Consider the following 12,300-nt stretch of genomic DNA (forward strand, 5'->3'; position numbering starts at 1 on the left):
AAGATAGAAAATAAAAAAGAAAGTAATAGAACTAGACACAATTAGGGAGATAAATGAGTAAAAGTGAAAGAAATCAGAGAGTAATTAAAAAAAATCAAAGAGATAAAATGAAAGAAAGAAAGAGCAGCAGTTGAGAAAGAGAAACAGGAAAAGAAGTGAAAGCTGACATAAAATGGATAAAATGCAAGGAAGAGTAAAGAGAGGATGAAGAGCAAGAAAAAATCAATAAACAAAAACAATGAAAGTGAAAAACAGAGCAGGTTCAAGACACAAAGAGGAGAAAATTCTTGGCTTCATGCCAGTCAAGGATCTCACATCATGGGTGGCAAGGTATAAGGTGGTAACACTCTCAGTCCTAGATGGAGTTCCTGTAGCCTGAATCCAGAAGTAGTTTGTGCAAATCCCAAAGCAGCAGAGGGATCAGGATGTTTCTATCCCAGAGGAATGTCCCTGGTGAGATGTCCTGCTAGTCCATGTCTGATGAGAATCAGCTTTGGAGTTCTGGAGCAGGCCACACCTGATTCCAGGTGCCATGGCTGTTACTGTTATTTTCCCTTCGATGTTGCTCTAACAAGCCAGAGAGCAAGGGCTTTCCTGGGAGTATATGCCTGTGGGAGCCAGACACACCTCTGTTCACCGGGATAATGTGTTGTAAAAGAAAAAAATTTATACCTTTCTCACTGTCAATAAGATGTATGCTTCTGTGTCACCTACACCCTCTTGCCTTCATGTGGTTGTTGTTGTTAATTGCCGTCAAGTAAGTTCCGACCCATAGCGACCCCGTATAGGGTTTCCAAGGAGACGTTGTTGAGCTTGAACTCCCAACCTTGCAGCTCAAATGGCTTTGCAGTCTGGCACATTAACCCACAGCACCACATGGGACTAACAGCTGCAGTGCTCAACTTCATTTGGAACCTAATGCAGAGAGAGTGAGAGCTTCATTGGGAGTGTATGTTTGTGAGAGTCAGTCAAGCTTCTAGTCATCAGGAGATTATGAGGAACAAGAAAAAAATCCCACCTTTATCTCTCCAAGTCACCAATATGTTTCTGCAATGCAAATATGTTTTCCTGTCTCTGTTGCAGTTCACAAAAATTTAAGATGGCCACACTGCATCTGGTTTACTGGCACAGGTCATCAGTCTGCCTCCTTTTTTCCCTATGTCAATTCAATTTGCTCTCTTAGTAAGCACTCAATTCACTTTTCTCTTTCTTAATCTGAAGTTAAGTGTTCCAAAACTATTACCTATATTTGTTTTGTTTGGTTTTTCATCTCTTTATTGTAAAGGACTGTATAGTCTTTCTGCCTAGACTGCCATATTTCCGTTTCCCAGATCAGATATTTTAGGAGGACAAGGTGAGGATCGAGTTATAGGTGTGACATAAGCCTTCTGAAGTAATTTAAAAGAGATGATAAATTAAGATATTAATATATGCTATGACATATTTAGTATAATCCTGGTGTGGCACTGTAGGGTAATGTGCTGGACTGAAATGTTGGTATTGACTTCAAGGATGGTGGTTCAAGCTCACTAGCTGCTCCTTGGAAATCATACACAGGGTCACTATGGGTTGGAACCTATTTGATGACACTTAACAACAACCACAACATTACATATTTAAGGAGCCCTGATATATAGTGGATTGCATGTTGGGTTTCTAATTGCAAGCATTTTCAATCCACTAGTTGCTCTGTTTGAAGAAGATGAGCCTTTCTGCTACCATAAACATTTGGAGCTCAGGAGACCTTACACAGTGTTTTTTGAGTCACAATTGACTTAATAGCATGCAGCAGCAGCAGCAGCATTATCTTGTCTTGAATTATATCTTGATCTAGACATGTCCTGAAGAATAAAATAAATGACTGGAATAGGGTACCACATTGGTAGTCTTAAGCAGCTTTAGATATGCAACAACAGCAAGTGTATGTTAAGCATAAGTTTTTGATTTTTTGTTTGTTTTACAATAGCCATTGATGGTAACCCTAAATATCTTAAACCTACATAACCCCAGCAGTTCTGGTGTGACACTATAGGATTAGCAATGGATTGCTAATTGCAGGGAAAGTGGTTCAAATCCATCAGTTACTCCTTGCAAATACTATTCTGTGTCAGAACTAGTTCCATGACACTTAACAACAACAGCAATACAACCCTATGTCCTCTGGGCTCTTCATTTCATGATGATTGAATTGTGAGCTACTATTTTCTTTATACCTAACTTTGCTTTTATATCTCAAACTTGACTTCATATTTTGTATTTTGGAGCATATGTTTGTTGAAACTGTATAATCTTGTATCTAATTGCTTGTATGTCTTCTTTCGTTTACTTAGATTCTGATACATCATCCTCTAGGAAGAGATGATAAGAGTGGAGTGAGAGAGAATGTGTCAAGAAACTTTGCTCATCTGGAGTACAAAAAAAGAGAGGAAATTAGATGCATTTCTTAATTTTACAATTTAAAATTATATATAACTCTGCTCAGAAACCTTAGTCACCAATAGTTCCATGTATAATAAACCCCAATAATAGTAAAAATGTATTGCCATCTGATAATTTTGAAGTCAAAAATATTTTTCACTTACAGACTTTTGAAATCTTGCTATTTATTTATTGTTTTGTTTATGTTCACTTTTAGTGAGTGGTTAGGAGTGGAGACAAGGTGCTGCAGAACAATGACAAATAGGCTGAACCTCTTGGAGCTTAATGGAATGAATTTTGTGAATATATCATATAGAAATCATGTATTTGGGTGTCTGTCTTCTTTACTAGGGCAGACATCATGTCACAACTTTTTAATCCTTGGCAGCAATCATCGTTGACAACATAGGTCAACAGTATAGATTTATGAAATGGACTTAAGTATTTGTTGTTGTTGTTGTTGTTGTTAAGTGCCATCGAGTCGGGTCCGACCCATAGCGACCATGTACAGGGTTTCCGAGGGTATAAATCTTTACGGGAGTAGAAAGCCTCATCTTTCTCCCGCAGAGCAGCTGGTAGTTTCGAACCGCTGACCTTAAGGTTCGCAGCCCGATTCGTAACCAAGTATTTGTTAGTCATATTTTATTTTACAGAATTATTGGCATGCATGTTTACCTCTTTGAATCCTGACTGTATAGATCAGTAAGTGTGAATGTATGATAAAGTAATTTCAGAGAAACTGAGGATAAGAAAGGAGAAAGACACATTGACACTTATGTGTCAAACATTATTTATAAAGTTCACTATAAGTGTATTTGAGAGTGTCCTTACAGGGATCAGTGTTCAAATGTTTGTAATTGAATTGAATTGATGGGAAGGTGTGCATTCATTATATACCTGTCAATGTATTCAACTGATTTCAATGATCACTCCTTTTTACCAGCTATCTGTGTTCTATCAAGTTGAAGGTAAGAAAAGGCATTTGTATTTCCAAGTCTAAAAGTGGAGTGTGTATGAAATATAGGAGCTAATTTCGATTTTCCAGGTTTGATGGTTGTCTTGTGGAGCAATCAGAGCTGTGTTATTGAGGGGAGCTTTAGCTCAGCACCAACTTTAAATATTCCTCCCAGGAAAGGTAGAAGAAGCACAAAGACTTTGAGAGAATGATCACATTTTAGGGAAAACTCAAATTGTAGGGAAATGACCCAAAATAAAAGTGTTTTTAGAGAGACAGTAATTATGCCATGTACAGAGTTCAAATGAGAGAATACAAACATGAATTTCTATATGAGGGGACTTCATAAAAGTTTGCGGACAAAAGACAATGGATTTTTTCCAAGAACTTTTTGAAACCTTGTATTTGCTACCATGCTAGAATCCACAAATCTATCCTTCCTTTCTTTCTTCTGATATTTCTAATTCTTTGTCATCATCCTTTTTATCCAACCAGGGTCTGTGATTTTTGTATTGCTTTATTTTTGCGTTCTCATTCTTAATATATTAATGTTTTGATTAGGTCTGGAGTTTTAACTTTATGTATTGCATATACTGTAAATGTTTGTATTTGTGTTCATAGAGTGGTAATCTTAATAAATAGAATCTTAATAAAGTTCAGTGTGTACAGAGGGTATCCAACTGGTTAGGATGCAGGCACATCAGACATCCAGGGATCTAACTCCATTGTGAGAAGAATCTAGCAGGGATTGGGACATTAAAATGGCCACATCAGTTTAATTTCTCCTTCCTTTCTGACCTGGAATTTTCTTATAAAATTCAGTTCATTGAGCTTAACACTATATTAATCCTCAATGAATAAAACATAGTTATACCTAGGTTATGTTATATAACCTTTCTGGACCCCAGGCTTTTCATTTGTAAAGGAGGAAATTGAAGTAGGTGATTTAGGTAGTGTCTTCCAGCTCTTAGGGCTAGAACTCAATGCTAGAACTTCTAAATTATATATAATTACATGTGAGCAGTTTTATTTAAATTTAGTTCTTCCTTTTGCAAAGGGATATATTAATGCAAACTTTTAGCAAACTGGTATTTCTGTGAATTTATCAAATTTAGACACACTAGAACTACAGATTTTTTTTGGCTTAAGAAGTAAACGCAATGAACTGGTAACTCTCCTACCTTAAAAAAGAATAATAAGAAGAAATGTTTAGACTTATAGGTCCAAGACACAAAATAGTGATTTCTTCTTTTCTGTAATTGAGGTAATTGAGACAACATTCGATTCTCAAGTTTTATATTTCTATTATTTGTGTCTTTTCCAACATACTATTTTAAATATTTAAATTTAAAATTTGCAAGTGGATAATACAGATGAAGGATCTACTAAATTATAGAAAAAAATAGTAGATACAGAACTAAAACAGATGAGAGCTTTGATTGATTATGTTTGGAATCCATGCTGGGGCAAATATTATAATGAAGTCCTTCTGGTATAACTAAACTATGTTGAACGTAACACAAGAGCAACCCTCATTATGTCCAGGATTCCACACTAGGCTGAAGTCTAGTTCAAAATTTATCACTTCTCTTCATTATCTGCACAGATGCTGCAATAATATTTTACAATCATAAAGAGTTTTAATATATTTTTTAGAGTACAACATAGTTCTGATGTTAGAATTGTTGGACTGTAGAAAATTAATACTCAAATCAGTTCTCAATGTACCTATATCTATGATTTTATTTATTTGATTGATTTCTTTAAAAAAAACATTTTGTTGTTGTGACAGCAAAACATATCCTTCAAACCATACAATCATTCTCATGTGCCTTTTCTGAGTTCTTCCTCCTACATATAAACTCACTGACCCCTAAGTTTCCCATGTAATCTTTTGAATTATTGTTGTCTCAACCCATATAGATAGATCTTGAAAGAGAACATGTTCAAAGCATACATTCTTTATTCTTTAAGATAAACTGCTTTTTGGTTTTAGGGAGCACAGTGGCCCAGTAAGAGAAATATTGGACTGTGAATGACAAGGTGGGCAATTCAAGCCCACCAGTTCAGTGGCAGAAGGATGGGACTTTGTGTTCCACAAAGATTTGCAGTCTAAGAAATCCTGTACAAGGTCTCTACAAGTTAGAAATGACTCAAAAGCACTTAACAACAGCAACTGTTGGTTTTAAGAAGATGTTAATCAATATTTTTAGTTTAAGTTTTAAAGAATATCTGAAGACAATAGTTTCAGGGATTCATCAGCCTTCATTCACGACCCTAGGAAGTCTGGAGTTCATGAGAATTTGAAGTTGTGTTTTGCATTTTCCCCCTTTTGATCAGGATTTTTCTATAAACTCTTTGACTAAAACGTTCAGTAATGGCAGCTTGGCAGTATCCATTTCTTCTGGTATCATGGCCATGATTCTATATCCTCTTCCTATTCCACAGCCTCCTTCTCCTTCTGTTTTTCTAGATAAATAGAGACCAGTTGTGACTTGAATGGCTTCTTGAAACCTTTTACGACTCCAGGAAACAAACTGGGATATAGAACAGAAGCTGTAGACCTGTAATTAGGTCAATTAACTGGAATTTCCAAAGAAAGCAAGACTCTAAACCTCTAAACCAAGAAACTAAATCCCATGAGCATTTTTCTTGCATATAAGCAGCCTCAGAAGGCACTCCTTTTATTTTATTTTGAGATTGTTGTCAATTTAACTTTCTGTAGGTGTACATTTTATTAACAGCAATTGCAGTAAACAACTGTGCAAGTCTACCCATAATCAATGTTTTTTTCTATTCCCTTCAACCTTCCATGTTCCTCTTTTCCCACCCTTGATATGCACTTATAATTATTGATATTTATATATTTTACCGACTTTCCATAAAATTTCTACACTGATATTTTGTGATTGGCTTTTTTCACTTAACATATGTCTTCATGCTCCAGCCATATTTTGGTATGTATCAAAACAAGGCACCTATTGGGAGATTATCTTTGAAAACCATATATCTATATGAATATTGTTATTAGAGGCTGTCAAGTCAGTTCCATATCATAGTGACCCTGTATAGGGTTTCTGAGTTTGTTAATCTTTAGAGAAGCAGAAAGCCTCATTGTTCTTGTGCAGAGCTTCATCTTTATGGTGGGTTTGAACAGCTTATTTTGTGATTAGCTGTGTAGTTTTTGTCCAGTATCAGTAGAACAAAACCAAAGAGAACATTCAAATAGGCCCCAAACACATGAAAAGATGTCCAATGCCATTAGCTATTAGAGAGACGCAACTCAAAACTAATCAGATAACATGTTGTGTCCACTGCATCAATGTATTTAAATTATAGTGTTGGAGAAGAATATTAAATTACCATGTACTGCCAGAAGAACAAACAAATCTGTCTTGGAAGAAGTGCAGCCAGAATGTTCCTTAGAAGCCAAGACAGAGAGACTGAGCAGAATTTTTTCTGCTGTTCATAGGATCACTATGAGTCAGAACCAACTCAACAGCACCTCAAAACAACAGGATGGCTGGGATTAAAAACAAACAAACAATAAAACCCAGAAAACAAATGTTGACATAAATGTGAAGGAATTGATACCCTTAAACCCACTGCCATTGATAATGCAAAATTTTACCACTGGTGTGAAAAACAGTGTTGTGGTTCCTCAAAGTAAAATTAGAACTACCATATGACTCAGCAATTCCACTACTTGTTGTTGTTGTTGTTGTTAAGTGCCATCGAGTCGGGTCCGACCCATAGCGACCCTGTACAGGGTTTCCGAGGGTGTAAATCTTTACGGGAGTAGAAAGCCTCATCTTTCTCCTGCAGAGCGGCTGGTAGTTTCGAACCGCTGACCTTAAGGTTCGCAGCCCGATTCGTAACCACTACGCTACCAGAGCTCCTTCAATTCCACTACTTAGTATATACCAAAAAGACTAGAAAGCAGATACTCAGATTTATACACCAATGTTCATTGCACCACTAGTCACAATGTTAAATTGTTTTTTAGTAAAAGTATATGATATGATGTTATCATATAAAATAGCTTGTCTTCCATTTACAAAGTGGAGTGTTATTTAGGAATCACTGATACATAGTAGCAATGTGGAATTTTACCCAAACTCTCTGATGCTAGAAATGTGTTCCAGATTACGTTCTGAGAAATAACTTACTGCAACTACTTTTTTCATCTCACTTTCTAGCCTTGTTTACTCTCATTTTTATAAAAGAAAAATCCTATTTGTTAAACTCTTGAGACTCTTGAGGATCTTATGTTCAGAGGGTTCTCCTTATTTCGATAGTTTCCCAACTCCTTTTTCAATGGTCCTTTAAGCTTCCTGAAATAATCCTTTTGAATAATTTATTTACCTATCTGAATTTGGATCTGTTTTTATTTGTGCTTCATATTTGAAATAGCAAAGATTCACTCAAAAAATAAGGCTACCTTTTTCTCTTTTTTTTCACTCTTTTTTCTCTGTGTATAAAATGTTTCTGGTCTTAACATAGCATGATGGTAGCAGGTGGGAAGCAACACTAGAGAAGAAAGTGGGTGTCTCCATTTTATGTTAGCAATACTCACTTGTGTAACTGAAAATGGAAAGTGTTTGCAATTCAATCTGGTTTCTTTGATGGTCTCAAGCTGATCTGGCAAGTGTGACTTCACTTTAGGAGTATGAGGGCTGTTCTATGACAAGTTGACAGAAATAGAGAGTTTTTAGGTACAGAACTAGAATTAAAACCAGAGGAAACAATGTTGTCTTGGTTACCAAGACTGTTTTGTAAATGCTCTAGGGAGACATCTCTCTTTTCATGAACTAATCTTGTATCATTTTGATGTTCTAGGTCAAAGATAACTTTTCAAGAAAGTGCAAATCATATTTTATCATGAAAAAAGTTAGCAGGCTAAATACTGTTGTCTGGAAACTAGTGTCAGATATTTGTAAGGGATTTGTTGTTTCCTAGGAAGGGCCTTGTTCTTGTTGTTAACTGCCATCAAGTTGATTCCCATTCATAATGACCCTGTATAGGGTTCCTGAAAAGCTTGCAGTCCAGTACATTATCCTGCAATGACACACCAGGACTCTGGGAATTGCTTCGGGACTATGCTCTGTTTTGTTTTTCTTAAAAACTCTGGTCTTAACTGAAGAAAAGTATATCAGCCCATCCTCACCAGAGAGTTGGATAATAATGACATGTTGTCATTGTAAAGTGCTAATGAGTCATTTCCATCTCATAGCAACTCTGTATGCGGTTTCCGAGGAGCAGTCGGTGGGTTTGAATTGCCAACCTTGTGGTTAGCAGTCCAGTGTTGATCTTACAGGATCATATCAGGAGTCCAATAATGACATACAAAGGATAAAATTTCAGCTTGGGCAATGTTAATCAATGACAATAAAGCAAACCCCCAAGAAGGTTGCAGAGTTTCTGCACAGGATTGGGATGTGTCTGGCTTTAGGACATCAGTAGAGATCTAGGAGAATTCCAGCATCAGATTCCCTCATTTTTTCATTCATTCATTCGTTTGTTCGTTCAGTCTTTCCTTCCTTTCTTCCTCCTGCCTACCTTCATTTCATAATATAGTGAATATTTATCAAGTATTGCATGTAAGTTAGTGCCCAGGTAGAGTATTTATTATATTTCTAGCACTACAAACACTTCATGTCCCACTTAAAGTCAGTGCATTGAAATTAGAAGTCTCTGGTTAATGTCTGGAATATTAATCAAAAGGTTAAAGATTCATGCCCATCCAGATACTCTTTGGAAGACAGGCCTGACTATTCACTTCCAAAATGTAAGAGCCTTGAAACGCTTATGGAGCAAGTCTATACTGTACACATGAGTTGGAATCAATTTTACAGCAATGAACAATGACAGGGAGACAGAAACATAAATCAAAACTTTTATTTTAATTATAAATTGTAAAACTTTTAAATACTTTAAACAGGGAATGTTAGCACATTAATTTCTACTTTCTAAGAAAAAATAGCATCTTTATGTACAGTGTACTACAGGAAAATAGAAAGAAAGAAGACCCTTTAAGGGTATTTATAAAAAGTTATGGTAAAATATTTTACAAAGTAAAAATGAATGGTAATTGCCAGGTTAAATAGATTTATCCAAATTAGGTAATTCTGAAAGATAACTAAATCTAGATGTACCCTGTCATTTGCTTGCTCCTTGTGATAGTGTTTAGGTAAAGGAATACTAAGGTATGGCTAAGTTCATATCTACCTTTAATTATCTCATCTCTGTATTGCTGATATCTACCCAAGAGGTGTCATTTCTTTTGAATTTTCAATTTTCTGTAGAATTTCACATTGGATTATAGTGTTTGTCTTTAATTTTCCTGAAGAATGATTTTGGTGAAGAATACAAAAAGATCTGCAGATTAACTCAGTTTAAGAGATAATATATAAAACTCACAAAATACTACTCATCTATATTTTGTTAGTGAAAAACGGATTAGGATTGATTTTTTTAAATCTTATTTAAAGTTTAAAATACATATTTTATATTACTGAAGGATATAGGAGGAATCAATTAGCTATTGTTCATGTGAAAACGAATACACTATAAAAATAAAGAAAAATATAAATAAACAATAAATCTATAACAACATCTATCTATTTCCTGGCCCTAATAAATCTAGAATTGAGATGCAGATGTTTATCTGATTCCAGATCTAAAATGAATTTTGATTTTGCTAATAAATGCCTGATTCATTTATGCAATTACTTTTTTTTGTTTTTAATGCTTTATTGTGAATGATGTGATAGTTTACACGGGAGGACATTAGCTTCACATTAATCCCATAGTTTATTGTTTCCTTGCCATGGTTACAATGCCCTCCATGCATCATCCACCAACCAAAGGATATACCCCACAAGCTTGCCCCCGGTCATCCACACACAGCCCCTCTTCCTCTCCAGGTCCAAAGTCCCCAGCCACTCCATCTCCCCATGTCATCGTCTCTACCTTCATCCCTGGCATCATTGCTTCTCTGGGTAGGGTTCCGTTCTCCACTCTTCTCCCTTGATGGTTCCATGGACCTCCGCTCCTAGACTGCAAAGTTAATCACTCCCCTCCCTTTGCCACAAAATGTCTACCTTTACATTTCCAGCCCTTACAATCAGTACTGATAACAATTATTCGCTATTGTATCGCAAGAGACCTATCTGCATCTCCTTTCACCAGCCCCAACTATATGAATGGATACTACTCAGTGGAGATTCTACCTTGCTCCATGTCCTCTGGATCTAGGTTCCCTCTTGAAAGCTTATAAGCTAGTCACTTCTTGCCTCTATAGCCACCCCATTCTGGATAGCCAATGTCCACATTGCCCATCCTTGTCCTTTCTGTGTGCATACGGGGTGGGAATGATCCTCACTGTGAAGATTTGTTCACTCTTCTGACTACTGCATCCATAGGTGTATGTCAAGTTCATCAAATTGTATCAGATTATTCTTTTTTCCTTCTCTTTTCTTCTTCTGGTTGAGCTCTGATCATCCAGTCATTGAAGCCAGGTCAAGTGGATATTATCTGCAAGTGTGGGTGTACTTATGCATGTGTCCTCTCCTCTTATCAGTTGGATGCTTCATTCTCCACTCTAGTCCTCTGTGACTATGTCGCTGACTCTGAGTCCAAGAGTCCCCTTGACTTGCCACACTGCTGTTCAACCAGGTCTATCCAGGTTCACAGAAGTCTATTGAGCGTTGTAGGGCTCAGCTCACAGCTTCATTGCTGCTTTTCCCTCACTTCTCTTTGTCAGTGACGAATGTGGTCACCAATCAGAGAGTGTATTCCCATTGAGTCTTAGTCTTAGAAGGGGGTTTGCCCTGAGGGGGACCCGACCATTTGCCTTGATGTCTCCTTGGTAAGTCACTTGTTTGTTTTTGTAGTAATCAGTTGGTCTGCCTATATTGTTTTGTATTTTTCCTGTCAGTCTTCCTTTCAGGAAGTATCTTCTGTTCTTCTGGCCACTCCAGGCTGGTCTGCTTGTCCTTTCAAGTGGAAATTTCCCCTCAAAAGATTCTGGATGCTGTTCAGGATTCCACCTATGGTTTTGTGTAATGCAGAGGCTTCATAGGTAGCCACCTTCAGTGGGCACATAGTAGCCCCATTTTAGGTATTCCAATCAGTTATAGGCAGAAGACGGACTTAAAAGCTTTCTAGGGTGGTATTTCTGGCTGTTCCTTTCTCTCCCCTTACAGTGTCTATTTTATAGTGGTATGGCAGGGAAACCAAGATTCAAAAGACAGCCAAGCATCTTAACATTATTTCCCCTCTTTTTCCCCATTCAAACCATGTCTCAATCTCTGTATACCAGAACCCTGTTGTTCCAAGGTTGTGCATACATCATTATTTGCCTCTGTCCCACTTCAGCTTCACATTCATCCTATAGAATTTCATTTCATTGCAATAAATGCAATCCCCTCCATGCATCATCAAATAACCAAAGGATACCCCCCACAGGCCTGCCCCCCCATCTGTCAGCAAACAGCTCCTCTCCCTGCCAGAGTCCCATGGCCCCAGGTACTCCATCTGTCCACGCCATCATCTCTCTCCATGCTTGGCCTCACTGCCTCTCAGGGTAGGGTCAAACTTTCTGCTCTTCTCGCTTGATGATCCCTGGGACTTCTGCTCCTGCACTGTAAAATCAATCACTCTCCTCCTTTTGAAAAAAAAAAAAAAAAAAAATCTACCTCTATATTTCTGACACTCACAGTCAGTCCTGGCGGCAGGTATTCACTGTTGTACCACAAGAGTCTTATCCCCATTTCCTTTCATCAACCAGGTCCCAACAGTTTAGAAATCATTCAGTGGAGGTTCTGCCTATCCCTGCCCAGTCTGGAACTATGCTCCGTCTTGAAAGCTTGCCTTTATAGACCCCCTTCCCCATTTTGGGTCAGGGCAGTTTCCAGCACCCCCCC

This window comes from Chrysochloris asiatica, unplaced genomic scaffold (genome assembly GCF_000296735.1).
Source record: "Chrysochloris asiatica unplaced genomic scaffold, ChrAsi1.0 scaffold00095, whole genome shotgun sequence".
Lineage (NCBI taxonomy): Eukaryota > Metazoa > Chordata > Mammalia > Afrosoricida > Chrysochloridae > Chrysochloris > Chrysochloris asiatica.